Source organism: Saimiri boliviensis, chromosome 3 (assembly GCF_048565385.1).
Source record: "Saimiri boliviensis isolate mSaiBol1 chromosome 3, mSaiBol1.pri, whole genome shotgun sequence".
Lineage (NCBI taxonomy): Eukaryota > Metazoa > Chordata > Mammalia > Primates > Cebidae > Saimiri > Saimiri boliviensis.
In genome coordinates this window covers 64,558,672-64,575,649 of record NC_133451.1, presented here as the reverse complement: position 1 = coordinate 64,575,649, position 16,978 = coordinate 64,558,672, and the positions used below count along the sequence as shown (strand labels likewise).

General features: G+C 43.6%; 1 pseudogene; it reads left to right on the top strand.

Annotated features, from left to right (window-relative positions):
* Positions 1-6,755: 6,755 nt before the first annotated feature.
* LOC101040370 (small ribosomal subunit protein uS5 pseudogene) lies at positions 6,756-7,675 on the top strand (annotated as a pseudogene).
* Positions 7,676-16,978: the final 9,303 nt, after the last annotated feature.

Genomic DNA, 16,978 nt, shown 5'->3' with positions numbered 1-16,978 from the left:
TGCAATCTTGGCTCACTGCAACCTCTGCCTCCCAGGTTCAAGCAATTCTCATGCCTCAGCCTCCTAAATAGCTGAGATTATAGGTGTGTGGCACCACAACCAGCTAATTTTTTTTTGCATTTTTAGTAAAGACAAGTTTTCACCATGTTGGCCAAGCTGGCCTTGAACTACAGACCTCAAGTGATCCACCCACCATGGCCTCCCAAAGTGCTGGGATTATAGGTGTGAGCCATGGCACCTGGCCTCCTATGAGAATTTAATCCTCCTGCTGATTGAAGGGAGGCAGAGATCAGGCGGTAATGCTTGCTTATCTGCTGCTCACCTCCTGCAGTGTGGCCTGGTTCCTAACAGGGGAACTGGGGATTGGGGACCTCTGCTCTACAGTCACCCCCATTTCTACCAAAGATAACCAGAGTAAAACTAATTTGTTTGCAAAATAAGTTTGGCCTCATCAATCTTTGGCTGTTTGTTTACACAAGCACAGCGAGAATAATAATTGACCACATAGGCTCTATTAAGGGTTGCTTTGCTGGAACTTTTGATAGGAAATCAAATCCATCAGATTGGATTATTAACAACCTCTTGAGGTTATGAAGCCAAACCAAAGCATACTTCAGACCTTGTCTATAGTACCTATAGACTCATTCTATGTACTTGTCAAATTGTGACATGGTAAAAAGCCCCATAAAACTGCATACCTCAACCATACCCAGCTTTCTGTAGAAACTGCTCTCTATAACCCAAATGTGAATAAGTAATTAAGGATTGTAATCACCACCCTACCCAGACAATGTGTAAACAAATGCTCATCTTGACCACTTAAGTAACAACCAGAATGTCAAAAAGTCCCCTGGCCCTCTGAATGTCCGGAGCCCTTCACCCTCATCTTTGCCAAGGAACCCACTGGAATGTCCAGAACCCCTCACCCTCATCTCTGCCCAGAAGGTGATTTACAGAATCCACTAGCCCTTAGATTGTCTGAAAGCTCTCACCCCCACCCCCGCCCTTCACCCTCACTCCCAGGGTGATTTTTACAGGTATAAAAGGTCTTGACACCCTCCTTTCGGGGCGATGGATTGGAGAGACGCGAGTCCTCCGTGGCCGCCGGCAGTAAAGACCCTGCAACTTGGCACACTTTTGTCTTGGTGTTGACTTTCTATGCTTGGGCCAGTACAGCAAAACATGGTATTCCAGTATAAAACATAACTAATATGTCCAATTTTATTCTGAGAAAAGAGCAGATTCTTATTGAACTTAACTATGAAAATAACTATATTGCCATGAAAGTAAGAATTTTCCTGCATATTTCTAAATTCTGGAGGGACAGGTAGGTACTGAAAATTAATGTTTCAATTTTTGTTCACAAAAGTATACTTTGCCAAATTGCTGTAAGTTACAGATAGCTTAAAAGAGTTGTCTTAAATTTGGAACACAAAAAACCTGCAATATTTCAAATAAAAATGCTGTAAAAACCCATAATTATTCTTCATCAGTTTATTCAATCCCATGTAATTAATTTTTGTTCTGCTTGATTTTGGTTAGCAGCTCAAGAACCCATTAGTTTCTTCATCAGAGTTCTGGAAATTTCTAAGCTTTCCGGTAGTATGATCTTTTTTTTTCTTTGTATTTTAGGTTCTGGAGTATATGTGCAGATCATGCAGGGTTGTTGAATAGGTACATACATGGCAATGTGGTTTGATGCCTCCATCCCCTCGTCACCTATATCTGGCATTTGTCCCGTATTATCCCTCCCCAACCTCCCTCCTGCTGTCCCTCTCCTAGCCAACCCCAATAGACCCCAGTGTGTGATGCTCCCCTCCCTGTGTTCATGTGTTCTCATTGTTCAACACCCGCCTATGAGTGAGAACATTTGGTGTCTGATTTTCTGTTCTTGTGTCAGTTTGCTGAGAATGATGGTTTCCAGATTTATCCACATCCCTACAAAGGACACCAACTCATCGTTTTTGATGGCTGCATAGTATTCCATAGTGTATATGTGCCACATTTTCCCTGTACAATCTATCATCGATGGGCACTTGGGTTGGTTCCAGGTCTTTGCTATTGTAAACAGTGCCGCAATGAACATATGTGTCCACGTGTCTTTGTAATAGAATGATTTATAATCCTTTGGATATATACCCAGTAATGGGATTGCTGGGTCAAATGAAATTTCTATTTCTAGGTCCTTGAGGAATCGCCACACTGTCTTCCACAATGGTTGAACTAATTTACACTCCCACCACCAGGGTAAAAGCGTTCCTATTTCTCCATATCCTCTCCAGCATCAGTTGTCTCCAGATTTTTTAATGATTGCCATTCGAACTGGCGTGAGATGGTATCTCAATGTAGTTTTGATTTGCATTTCTCTAATGATCAGTGATGATGAGCATTTTTTCATGTTTGTTGGCCTCATAAATGTCTTCTTTTGAAAAGTATCTGTTCATATCCTTTGCCCACTTTTTGATGGGTTTGTTTCTTGTCAATCTGTTTTAGTCCTTTGTAGATTTTGGATATTGGTCCTTTGTCAGATGGGTAGATTGCAAAAATATTTTCCCCTTCTTTTGCTTGCCAGTTCACTCTAATTGAGGAAGGAGATCCAGGCATCTAGGATCACCTCCCCCTTGATTTCCACACTGCATTTCAATAGAAAAAAAGGCTAGCCAACTGGTGCCTCCTGAATCACCTTCCTATAAATAGCAAGCATGGTTTGGAGGAGTCTCTCTGGAAGACACTATTTTTACTTAAACAAAATCAAATCCCCACCCCACTCCTCCATCCGGAGACCAGAAACCTTTCACATGTAATTTCTAAAACTGTAAACCCAAGACCTTTTCATCTGTAATTTCTAAGACTGTAAACCCAAGGCCCTTTCATGTATAATTTCTAAGGCTGTAAACCAAAGATTCTTTCACATGTAATATCTGAGTGAGAGCCTATATAAAGGCAGAACTTCTCTTTGTTAGCTAAGCTAGGTCATTCAAACAAATCATTGCCTGGCTCCTGGCTGTAATAATAGTAATAATAATAAACCTCTTCCTTCCCAGTTCACTGTTCAAGAGGTCTGTTTCTCGAGGCCAATCCTGCTACATTTGGTTCCCTGACCAGGAAGCAAGTTTCGGTTGACACATGACTGGAAAAAGCCTCTCAGGCGGTTTGCCTAGCCCTTTGGAGCATCCCTGCTGGGGACTCCCGCCCACTGGGGCAACCCAGTTCCTGAGAGCACTCCTGGGCAGGTATTTGCCCAGTGGAAAGCCTCACCTAAGCAGAGCAGGAAAGCCCCCACAATGTGGATCCACCCAGTGGCTGGACATCAAAAAAGAATGGGTTCTTGGAACGTGCAGACAACAGAAACATGGTAGGATTGGTCCCAGGAAACTTGCCCACCTCCTTTAGGTGGAAGCGTAACCTAATCACCAACGGGTGCCAAATTTGGCACATTTATACTTGGCTCTCTCTCTCTCCTTTTGTAACTAACCTTGAAAGCTTTTGCTTATGGTTACAATTTAGGTGGAGGGAGGAGAGCGATTGTGTGTGTGTGTGTGTGTGTGTGTGTGTGTGTGTGTAGGGGTCTAACTGGACTCATCAGCCGTGAAAGGTGGGAGTATCAGGCCCATTAAAAGGGGTCTCATACTTCAAGCAATTTGTAGGGCTAGTTGGAATTAGAGACGGCCACATAAGGCTGAGTAAAGGAGCCTTTGCCGTCTAAGCGTTGTAAAAGGATTGACGTGAATGTAAATCGGAGAGTGTGTACTGCATCTCGCTGGGTGGGAACTGCTGTGGGTGGAGTAACATTCTCTTAACTGTGAGAATTGTTTTTCTGGTGCGTAGGCATGGGTCACTCATAGAAAACACACTCCTTTAGAGACCATCTGAAAATTTTCAAGAAGAGATTTAGTGGAAATTACAGAGTAGCTATGACACCAGAGAAATTAAGTACTTTATGTGAGGTAGATTGGCCAGCATTTGGGGTAGGTTGGCCCCCAGAGGGGACCTTTGACAGATCTCTTATCTCCAAATTAAGGCATGAGGTTATATGCGGCGAGCTAGGACACCTTGATCAATTGCCATACATAGGCTCGTGGTTGCAGTTAGTTTTAAACCCTTAGAAGTGGTTAAGGGGACAGGCAGTGACTGTTTTAAACTCTGCCACTTTGCCCCTGGTGCCAGGAAGCCCATAAAATAACCCATGTGCTGCTTCGAAATCTCACCCCTAGGTTTGGACTGCCACTGCGCATTAAATCAGGCAACAAACCAGCATTTGCAGCAAACTTGGCCCAGAAAACAGCAGTGGCCTTGGGGTATTACTTTAACTGCACGCTGCCTACTGCCCTCAGAGTTCAGGAAAAATAAAAAGAATGAACCAGACCATCAAAAATAGCTTAGGGAAAGTGTGTCAAGAAACAAGATGAAAGTGGGTACAGGTGCTTCCCTTGGTGTTATTCAAAATTAAATGCACTCCCTTTAGGAGGACAGGATATTCCCCCTATAAAGTCTTATGTCATAGGCCCCCGCCCATACTCAGGGCACTCCCGGGAACTCTTCTGGAGTGGGGAAAGATTCAGTTAAGATGCCAGTTACAAGCTCTAGGGAAAATCACTCAGGAAATTTCAACCCGAATAAATGACAGACGTCCTATAAGCTTATTCTCCCCAGTTCATACTTTCTCACCAGGTGATCACGTGTGGATAAAGGACTGGAGTGCAGATCCTCTGAAGCCGCAGTGAAAAGGACCTCAGACCGTTATCCCAACCACTCCCTCAGCCGTAAAGGTAAAGGGGATCCCAGCCTGGATCCACCACAGCTGTGTAAAAACTGGCAGCAGCTGAGACTTGGGAAGCTACACCAGACCCTAGGCAATGACTGCAAAATCACCTTAAGGACAACAAGCCCTGCTCCAGCCATGTCCTGGAAGTTGGTTGGTCCATGCACGGCCAATGAGAAAATTCATCGTGAGACTTGTTCTTCTTAATATTTGGACTTGTACAGTAGGGACCTCAACTAATTTTAAAGAATGCTCTCAGTGTGTACATTAGGTTACTAAGGTAGGACATAAAGTAACTGCCATTCTTTTGTTCTACAGTTATTATGAATGTATAGGGACACAGAAAGGGACCTGTTTATATAATGGTACTCAGTATAAGGTGTGTAACCTGGGGAATGGACAGCCAGATGTATGCTACAACCCATCAGAGCTCTCTACACGTATGACTTTTAAAATTCAGCTCCTAACAGTGTGATGGAATAGCCCTACTAAATTAATAGCTAAAACAGGGGAGATGGGAAGCCCAAAGCAGTTTACCCTAAGGTTGAATGCCTGTGCAGCCATCAAGGCCTATCATTCCAGTAGGGGGGGCTGTGGTTCCCTTGGATGGGAACAGAGTTATGCAAAAGAGCGTAAGAATAACTGCCAGAAAACCTACTGGTGCAGTAATTGCATTTTTGAGTCATGCATCCTCTGGGCTACTTGGAAAAATAATAGAAATAATCCTCTTCATCTTGTAAAAGGGAGAAACACCATTCCAGGGAGTAATGTCCCTTGTGTCTCAGGACACTGTCACCCAGTAGAATTAATAATAACAAATCCCTGAGACCCTAAATGGGAAAAAGGGGAAAGTGTAATGCTAGAAATTAAAGGGAAAGGGTTTGACCCCAGAGTCAGTATCCAGATTCAGAAAAAAATCCAAAAATGCTCAGAATGGCCAGTGTATCAGCACTTTTATGGTATATTAAATAAGCCAGTGCCAGAACTTCCAAAAATAACAAAAACTTGTCCCTTCAATTTGCCGAAAATGTGGCCCATTCCCTCAGTGTTACTTCTTGCTATGTATGTGGAGGAACAGCTATGGTGATAGGTGGCCATGGAAAGCCCATGAGTTATTACCCTCTGATCCTGTCCCTGACCTGATCTCAGTTCAAAGGGTTCAAATCAACAGTTTCTGGGCTTTAAAGGTTTCAATTATTGGACAATATTGTTTGGCCAGAGAAGGAACTGACCTCACTGTTCCAGTTGGAAAGCTTAGCTGCATACGGCAGCATCTGTATAATGGAACAGTAGGCACTATAACCTGTTGGAGCTAAAACTATACAAAGAAGAACCCCTCCTAGAATTTCCAAAATGACAGAATGCTTGGAATCACCCTGGGTCCCAGAGAGACTGGACAGCACCTCCTGTGTTGTACTGGATATGCGGACATAGAGCATACGTACGGCTGCCTGAAAGATGGACAGATATCTGTGTCATAGGCATCATTAAGCCTTCTTTTTTTATTATTATTTGTTATGACAGGTGAGCTTTTAGGACATCCAGTCTACTATGCCCAGGAGAAAAAAAAGTCTGAAAATAGGTAAATGGGAAAATAGTAAGTGGCCACCGGAAAGAATTATTGAGTACTATAGGCCAGCCACAGGAACAGAAAATAGGCCATGGGGTCACCGGATTCCTATCTGTATGCTAAATCAAATCGTTCCATTGCAAGCTGCCTTGGCAATACTCGTTAATGCAATGGACAAAGCTCTGTCCATTTTGGCTCGACAAAAAACTCAAATGAGAAATGCCATTTATCAGAACCAGTTGGCCTTAAATTATTTGCTGGCAGCCGAAGGAGGAGTCTGTAAAAAATTCAAACTAAACAACTGCTGCCTGCACATAAACGACCATGGTCACGCAGTGAAGAATATAACCAAACTAGCATACGTGCCTGTGCAGGCATGGCATAAATTCAACCCTAAGTTCTTGTTTAAAAGTTGGTCCTCGCTTCTTCTCCGACAAAACACCTAATGGCGGATGACGCTGGTACAGCAGGCGGGAGGGGGGGGTGCCCTGGGATGGGGAACCGCGGTGGCTTCCTCGGAGGTTTCGGCAGTGGTGTCTGGGGCGGGGGTCACAGCCGTGGACAGGGCTGGGGCCAAGGCCGCGGAGCTCATGGAGGCAAAGCCGAGGATAAGGAGTGGATGCCTGTCACCAAGTTGGGCCGCCTGGTCAAAGACATGAAGATTAAATCTCTGGAGGAGATCTATCTCTTCTCTCTGCCCATTAACGAATCTGAGATCACTGACTTTTTCCTCGGGGACTCTCTCAAGGATGAGGTTTTGAAGATTATGGTGGTGCAGAAGCAGACCCGTGCTGGCCAGCACACCAGGTTCAAGGCGTTTGTTGCTATTGGGGAGTACAATGGTCATGTCGGTCTGGATGTTAAGTGTTCCAAGGAGGTGGCCACTGCCATCCGTGGGGCCATCATCCTGGCCAAGCTCTCCATTGTCCCCATGCGCAGAGGCTACTGGGGGAACAAGATCCACAAGCCCCACACCATCCCTTGCAAGGTGACAGGCCGCTGTGGCTCTATGCTGGTGCGCCTCATCCCTGCGCCCAGGGGCACTGGCATCGTCTCAGCACCTGTGCCCAAGAAGCTGCTCATGATGGCTGGTATCGATGACTGCTACACCTCAGCTAGGGGCTGCATTGCCTCCTTGGGCAACTTCGCCAAGGCCACGTTTGATGCCATCTCTAAGACTTACAGCTACCTGACCCCCGATCTCTGGAAGGAGACTGTATTCACCAAGTCTCCCTATCAGGAATTCACGGACCACCTTGTCAAGATCCACACCAGAGTCTCCGTGCAGACGACCCAAACTCCAGCTGTGGCTACAACATAGAGTTTTTATACAAGGAAAATAAAGTGAATTAACCTTGCGCAAAAAAAAAAAAGTTGATCCTCAGCCTTAGGAGGATTAAAAACCCTCATCATAAGTATAATAATAATAGAGGGTGTTTGTTTACTACTCCCTTGCTTTCCCCCCTTGTCCCTTTAAATGGCTAAAAAATCCTTTACTACTATAATAGACCAGAAAAACCACATCACAAGCATATTACATAAATCATTATCAATCAGTTTCTTCAGAAAGTCTGTAAAATGAAAATGAGAGTAAGGCCTCCCACTAATATTATAAAGTGGTGAGGGTCTCAAAAGGGGGAGTGAGGAAGGAGATCCAGGCATCTAGGATCACCTCCCCCTTGACTTCCACACTGCATTTCGGTAGAAAAAAAAGGCTAGCCAACTGGCACCTCCTGAATCACCTTCCTGTAAATAACAGGCATGGTATGGGGGAGTGTCTCCGGAAGACACTGTTTTTACTTAAACAAAATCAAACCCCCACCCTAATCCTCTATCCAGAGACCAGAAATGTTTCACATTTAATTCCTAAAACTGTAAACCCAAGACCCTCTTATGTGTAATTTCTAAGGCTGTAAACCCAAGATCCTTTCATATGTAATATCTAGAGTGTGAGCCTATATAAACGCAGAGCTTCTCTTTGTTAGCTTAGCTAGGTCATTCAAACAAATCATTGCTTGGCTCCCGGCTGTAATAATAATAATAATAGTAATAAACCTCTTCCTTCCCAGTTCAGTATTCAAGAGGTCTGTTTCTTGTGACCGCTCCTGCTACATTATGATTGCTTCTTTTGCTGTACAGAAGAGCTGGAGTTTAATTAGATCTCATTTGTCTGTTTTGGCTTTTGTTGCCAATGCTTTTAGTGTGAGAGTGTGAGAGAGAGAGAGAGTGTGTGTGTGTGTGCGTGCGTGCATGTGCTTTAGAGACAGGGTTTCACCATGTTGTGCTTTAGAGACAGGGTTTCACCATGTTGGCCAGGCTGGTCCCAAACTCCTGACCTCAGGCAATCTGCCCTCCTCGGCCTCTCAAAGTGTTGGGATTACAGGCGTGTGCCACCGCACCCAGACTTGCTTTTGGTGTTTTAGTCACAAAGTCCTTGCCTACGCTTACGTCCTGAATGGTTTTGCCTAGGTTTTCTTCTAGGGTTTTTATGGTATTCGGTTTTATATTTAAGTCTTTAATTCATCTGGAGTTAATTTTAGTGTAAGGTGTCAGGAAGGGGTCCAGTTTCTGTTTTCTGCACATGGCTAGCCAGTTTTCCCAACACCATTTATTAAACAGGGACCCCTTTCCCCATTGCTTGTTTTTGTGAGATTTGTCAAAGATCAGATGGTTGTAGATGTGTGGCATTGCCTCCAAGGCCTCTGTTCTGTTCCATTTGTCTATATCTCTGTTTTGGTACCAGTACCATGCTGTTTTGATTACTGTAGCCTTGTAGTATAGTTTGAAATCAGGTAGCATGATGCTTCCAGCTTTGTTCTTTTTGCTTACAATTGTCTTGGCTATGCGGGCTCTCTTTTGGTTCCATATGAAGTTTAAACTGTTTTTCCTCCAGTTCTGTGAAGGTCATTGGTAGCTTGATGGGGATAGCATTGAATCTATAAATTACTGTGGGCAGTATGGCCTTTTTCATGATATTGATTCTTCCTCACCATGAGCATGGAATGTTTTTCCATCTGTTTGTTTTCTCTCTTATTTCCTCGAGCAGTGGTTTGTACTTCTCCTTGAAGAGGTCCTTTACATCCTTTGTTAGTTGTATTCCTAGGCATTTTATTCTCTTTGTAGCAATTGTGAATGGGAGTTCGCTCTTGATTTGGCTCTCTGTTAGTCAGTTATTGGTGTATAGAAATGCCTGTGATTTCTGCACATTGATTTTGTATCCTGAGACTTTGTTGAAGTTGCTTATCAGTTTCAGGAGATTTTGGACTGAGACAATGGGGTCTTCTTAATATATAATCATGCCATCTGCAAATAGAGACAATTTGACTTCCTCCTTTCCTAATTGAATACCCTTTATTTCCTTTTCTTGCCTGATTGCTTTGGCTCAAACTTCCAATACTATATTGAATAGGAGTGGTGAGAGAGGGCATCCTTGTCTAGCACCATATTTCAAAGAGAATGCTTTCCGTTTTTGCCCATTCAGTATGATATTGGCTGCAGGGTTTGCTGTAAATAGCTTTTATTATTTTGAGATATGTTCCATCAATACCTAGTTTCTTTAGCATAAAGGGCTAAGTTTTGTTGAAGGCCTTCTCTGCATCTATTGAGATAATCATGTGTTTTTTGTCTTTGGTTCTGTTTATGTGGTGGATTATGTTTATAGACTTGCATATGTTGAACAATCCTTGCATCCCTGGGATGAAGCCTACTTGATTGTGATGGATGAGTTTTATGATGTGCTGTTGCAATCGCTTTGCCAGTATTTTATTGAAGATTTTTGTATCTATGTTCATCATGGATATTGACCTGAAGTTTTCTTTTCTTCTTGAGTTTCTGCTGGGTTTTGGTATCAGGATGATGTTGGTCTCAAAAAATGATTTGGAAAGGATTCCCTCTTTTTTTATTGTTTAGAATAGTTTCAGAAGGAATGGTACCAGCTCCTCTTTGTACATCTGGTAGAATTTGGCTGTAAACCCATCTGGACCTGGGCTTTTTGGGTTGGTAGGCTATTAACTGCTACCTCAACTTCAGCCTTTGTTATTGGTCTATTCAGGGTTTCAACTTCTTCCTGGTTTAGGCTTTGGAGGGGGCAGTTGTCCAGGAATATATCCATTTCTTCCAGGTTTACTGGTTTATGTGCATAGAGTTGTTTGTAGTGATCTCTGACGGTAGTTTGTATTTCTGTGGAATTGGTGGTGATATCCCCTTCATCATTTTTTATTGCATGTATTTGACTCCTCTCTCTTTTCTTTTTTATTAATCTGGGTAGTGGTCTATTTTGTTGATGTTTTCAAAAAATAGCTCCTGGATTTATTGATTTTTTGAAGGGTTTTTTGTGTCTCTGTCTCCTTCAGTTCTGCTCTGATCTTAGTTATTTCTTGTCTTCTGCTAGCTTTTGAGTTTTTTTTTTATCTTGCTCCTCTAGCTGTTTCAATTTTGATGATACGATGTCAATTTTAGATCTTTCCTCGCTTCTCATGTGGGCATTTATTGCTATAAATTTCCCTCTAGACACTGCTCTAAATGTGTCCCAGAGATTCTGATACGTTGTGTCTTTATTCTCATTGGTTTCAAAGAACATCTTTATTTCTACCTTCAGATCATTGTTCATCCAGTTGACATTCAGGAGCCAGTCGTTCAGTTTCCATGAAGTTGTGTGGTTCTGAGTTAGTTTCTTGATCTTGAGTTCTTATTTGATTGCACTGTGGTCTGAAAGACTGTTTGTTATTATTTCCATTCTTCTGATCTTTTTTTTTTTTCTTCAAGACAGATTCTTGCTGTGTCCCCTAGGCTGCCAGGCTGGAGAGCAGTGATGCCATCTTGGCTCACTGCAACCTCTGCCTCCCAGGTTCAAGTAATTCTCCTGCCTCAGCCTCCTGAGTAGCTAGGATTACAGGCGCCTACCACCACATCCAGCTAATTTTTGTGCTTTTAGTAGAGACAGGGTTTCATCATGTTGGCCAGGCTGGTCTTGAACTCCTGACCTCGTGATCCACCCGCCTCAGCCTCTCAAAGTGCTGGGATTAAAAGGCATGAGCCACTGAACCCGGCCAGCACAAACATTTTATTGAGGATGGCAGGTGCTACCTTGTTTCAGCTCTAGTTTATCCTAACACAGAGTCTCATTTTTTAGTGGCCAACACTCTAATAGCTCTTAAGTACCTGAACTGTGCCCACCAGTCAAATGGTGGCTTTGGCTCTGAGATCCCCTTGACCAACTTGCCCAATTATTTTTTTTTTTTTTGCTGTGTAAGCATAGGAGAAAATGTAACAAAAAGGATAGCATCCAAATTCCAACAGATTCCAAAAGCCAGGGTTCATGCCCCCTGCGGTAATAACCACTTAGAGCAACACTATCTTAAAATGCAGCTCCTTGTTACCTGAGTCCATGAGCAAGGTAGATAAGTAAAAAACAAACAAAATCAAGGCTGGGTGCAGTGGCTCATGCCTGTAAGCCCAGCACTTTGGGAGGCCAAGGAGGGCGGATCACAAGATCAGGAGTTCCCGACCAGCCTCACCAACATGATGAAACCCTACCTCTACTTAAAATACATAAATTAGCCCAGCGTGGTGGCATGTGCCTGTAATCTCAGCTATTTGGGAGGCTGAGGCAGGAGAATCACTTGAACCCAGTAGGCGGAGGTTGCACTCCAGCCTGATGACAGAGCAAGACTCCATCACAAAAAAAAAGAAAAAGGCCAAACTTGGTGGCCCATGCCTGTAATCCCAGCAGTTTTGGGAGGCAGAGGCAGGTGGATCACTTTAGGTCAGGAGTTTGAGACCAGCCTGACCAATGAGGTGAAACCCCAGCTCTACTGAAAATACAAAAATCAGCTGGGTGTGGTGGTGAATACCTGTAATCCCAGCTACTTGGGAGGCTGAGGTAGGAGAATCACTTAAATTCGAGAGGTGGAAGTTGCAGTGAGCCTAGATCATGCCATTGCACTCCAGCCTGGGTGACAGCGTGAGACTACATCTCAAAAAACAAAAAAACAAACAAAAACGAACAAAACCAGAAATACTGTGCAGCTCTTTTTTTTTTTTTTTAATGTTTTTGAGATGGAGTCTTGCTCTGTCATCAGGCTAAAATGCAGCGGTGCAATCTCAGTTCACTGCAACATCCATCTCCTAAGTCCAAGTGGTTCCCCTGCCTCAGCCACCGAGTATCTGGAACTACAGGTGCACGCAACCATGCCCAGCTAATTTTTGTATTTTAGTAGAGATGGGGTTTCACCACACTGGCCAGGATGGTCTCAATCTTCTGAGCTCATAATCTGCCCACCTCAGCCTCCCAAAGTGTTGGAATTAAAGGCATGAGCTACCGCACCTTGCCAACCTGCAGCTCTTAAGCCAGACTTAATGGCATGCACCTGTAATCCCAGGCACTCGGAGGCAAAGGTAGAAGGATCGCTTGAACCCAGTAGTTTGAGGCTGTGGTGTACTCTGATCATGCTTGTGAATGGCCACTGCACTCTAGCCTAGGCAATATTGCAGGACCCCTTCTCTTTCTTTTTCTTTTTGTTTGTTTGTTTTCTGAGACAGTCTTGCTCTGTCACCCAAGCTGGAGTGCAGTGGTGTGATCTCAGCTTTACCTCCTGGGTGAGGCCTCTCAGGGGGCCTCAGCCTTCCAAGTAGCTGTAATTACAGGTGTGAACCACCACACCTGGTTATATTTTTATATTTTTAGTAGAGACAGGGTTTTGGCATATTGGCCAGGCTGATCGCAAGCAATCCACTGCCTCGGCCTCCCAAAGTGCTAAGATTACAGGTAGGTGTCACTGTGCCCAGCCAAGATAAAACTGCTGCTCTTGCCAATGACATGTCAGCCACTGTAAACCCTAAAAGGTCATGCATTGTCTCACAGCACAAACTAACCCTAAATTCAAAAGCCAAAGAGAAAAAGAGAGTCCACCTAAGAGAAACTTACTTGTAACCCTTGAGGCTTCATGAGGAAGGCTGAGAACCTCAAAAAGCATCTGAGGCACTTCTCCGATGTTCCTACTGGAGTCCCAGAAGGCATCAGCAGTGTCCTTCAGGTCCCTTTGTCAGTTGCAAGAACTGTCAAAAGACAAAATAACAATTAATTTAGTTTACAAATCTTAATTGGGGTTCATTTTCTTTTTTTTTTGAGACAGAGTTTCGCTCTTGTCACCCAGGCTGGAGCGCAATGGCGCGATCCCGGCTCACCGCAACCTCCGCCTCCTGGGTTCAGGCAATTCTCCTGCCTCAGCCTCCTGAGTAGCTGGGATTACAGGCACGCACCACCATGCCCAGCTAATTTTTTGTATTTTTAGTAGAGACCGGGTTTCACCATGTTGACCAGGATGGTCTCGATCTCTTGAGCTCGTGATCCACCCGCCTCGGCCTCCCAAAGTGCTGGGATTACAGGCGTGAGCCACCGCACCCGGCCTGGGGTTCATTTTCTATTCTAAAATTGGGCAACATCTTATTCTATAAAGCAGAATGAGTGTGTTGATGAGCTGAGCAAAGGAGGTTGGCTTTACAGATAGAAAAGGGCTGAGGAAAACAAAAGCAGAGAACTCAAAGCAGATTGGTTATTTCAGTATTTTCCCTATAATAAATAGGGTCAGTATTTTCAGTATTTTCCCTATAATAAAAAGGTCAAAGCAGAGGGGACTTTCTTATCATGCCACCAAACACTGGCTATTATCTGTTTCTCCTGGTTACTCAGAAGGTCAAATAAACTTAGTTTCAGCTTGGTCTTATGGAAGGTGAGTAACTCCAATTTGGTTTGGTCTTTTGGGCCTACTGGAAGAGTTCAGTCCAAACCAACAGCCTCTTATAATTTTATTTACTTACTTTTGAGATAGCTCTTGCTTTGTCATGAGGATGGCAGGCAGTACTTTGGAGTGCTGGAGTGCAGGGGTGAGATCTTAGCTCACTGAAATCTTGACCTTGTGGGCTTAAGTGATTATCCATAGCTGGGACTACAGGCAGATGCCACCACACCCAGCTAATTTTTTTGTATTTTTAGTAGAGATGAGGTGTTGCCAGGTTGTCCAGTCTGCCTCTTATAACTTTATTTACACTCCTGATTATAAAGTACAGGATTTCTGTCTATTTAGGTTTCCAATCCATTCAAATTTTTATGATGACTGCTGCTATTTCTGCTAAGAAAATGAGGGCAAGAGTAAATATGAGCAGTCTCCAATATATCTGCAACCTGTTATTTGCAGTGATGATCTGTTAGGAAGGGCTAAACCATTTTCCTTCTTGAAAAGGAGGCTTAAGAAAAATAGGCCAGGTGTGCTGGCTTATGCTTGAATTCCCAGCACTTTGGGAGGCTGAGATGGGAGGATTACTTGAACCCAGGAGGTCAAGGCTACAGTGACTCATATTCCTACCACCACACCCCAGATCAGGCAAAAGAGTGAAACCCTGCCTCTGAATAAATAAATTAATAACTCTAGGATTCCCAAATCTTGCAGATGAAGAAATCCCCTTCTATTTTTTGGATGGGGTAAGGAAGATTAGCCTGTTCTTTGCTTTCCTTGGAAAGTTACAGGGTCGGCCGGGCACGATGGCACACGCCTGTAATCTCAAGCACTTCGGGAGGCTGAGGTGAGCAGATCATGAGGTCAAGAGATGGAGACCATCCTGACCAACATGGTAAAATCCTGTCTCTTACCAACATAGTAAAACCAAAAATACAAAAGAGATGGAGACCATCCTGACCAACATGGTAAAACCCTGTCTCTTACCAACATGGTAAAACCAAAAATACAAAAATTAGCTGGGCATGGTGGTGCACGCCTGTAGCCCCAGCTACTTGGGAGGCTGCGGCATGAGAATCGCTTGAACCGGGAGGCAGAGGTTGCAGTGAGCCGAGATTGTGCCACTGCACTCCAGCCTGTTGACAGAGTGAGACTCCATCTCAAAAAAAAAAAAAAAAAAAAAAAGAAAGTTAGAAAGCTATAGGGTTACTGATGAACAAAGTAACTGTTCAGGGAAGAGACAGCCAGTGGCTTCTACATCCAGGCCCATTCCCAGGAACCATATTTCCAGAGGGTCCTCAATCCCTGAAGCCTCAGTTGGCTCCGTTGCAGGTATCTAAGAACAAATCACAAAGAAGGAGTAGGGAACAAAAACCAGCCTCACCTCAGTACCTGCTCTCACCCCAAAGGAAAGTGAGGACTGCTGGCGGGGGTGGGGCCAGGGCTTAGTCTCCAGCCAGAGGGTACGGGACCTGTCCTCTGGTGGCCTGCCCTTCCCACACTCACTCTCCCAGCCAGGCTGTCCTGGACATTTCTGGGACTCCTATGAGGGGCTTGTGGTTCCTGCTCTGGGGTTTTCTTTTGTCATTTTAACACTGACGCATCCCAGCCTGGAGGATGGAGTATTTGCACTGTTGCCTTTTCTTCTGTCCCTGTTTTTGTACAAAAATGACAATACTTTCTGTTGGACTGTGTTTTTTTGTTGTTGTTGTTATTGGACTGTGTTTTAACCCAAAAAACAAAAGTGAGCCCCCTTCTCTTTCATACTCTAGGTTCACAGAACCAAGCCTATCAATTTTTTCTTGTTCTTTGTTTTTTGGTTGGGAGAAGAGTTTCTAAGAAATACTGAACTTTCCTTACCTAGAAGTAGTCCGGGTTAAAGTAGTCAAACTTTAAATGTAATACCTGTTGCTTTAATATATTCTAGCAAACAAAATAAGGGTTGGAGGATGGAGGTAGGGGATAGATGAAACAAGACTGAAAAGTGTTGACGATTTATGAAGTTCTGGAAATTCATTCTGCTCTTCTGCTTGACATTTTCCACAGTAAAAAGTTTTTTTAAAATATTAGCTTTCTCTTATTTTTCACTCTAACAACTTCCTTGTACTTATCTATCTTTGGCAGGTTCTGGCCTCAGGAGGAGGAAAGCTGCACAACCAGTCTTTGTGTGTGTGTATACAAATCTCTGTTCACTTGTGAATACAGTTTCATTAGGGGAGGGTTCACCTTTGTTATGCACATGATCAACATGATATAAATAAATAAATATATAATATACATATAAATATATAATATAATATTTTATATATATATATATATATATATTTTTTTTTTTTTTTTTAGAGACAGGGTTTCACTGTTACCCGGGCTGGAGTGCAGTGGTGGCAATCATAGCTTACTGCAGCCTCCACCTCCTGGGCTGAAGCGATCCTCCAGCCTGGGCTTCCCAAGTAGCGGCCCACACCATCACACCTGGCTTTTTAAATTTTTTGTAGAGACGGGGTCTCCCTATGTTGCCCAGGCTGGTCTGGAACTCTTGGGTTCCAGTGATCCTCTCACTTAAGCTTCCCAAAGTGCTGGGATTACAGGACTGAGCCATGGCCTGTATTTCACTTTAAAACAACGAAGAATATTTTCCTTTCTCACATCTCAAACTTGGGGAGGGGTACCAAATCTCTGATATTACCTCAAACATTTTTTTTTTTATAACTAATACCACAATTAATTCGTTTCAGAAACGGTTCCTTAGCCACTCACACCACAGGTTTTGGTGGTACGGCGTCGGGCCGCACAGACCTGCACTCCAGATCTTGGCCCTACCCAGAGCAGGATGGCCCTGGCCTCGTTGTTTTTTTTTTTTTTTTTTTTTTTTTTTTTTTTTTTTTTTTTTTTTTTTGAGTTGGAGTTTCGCTC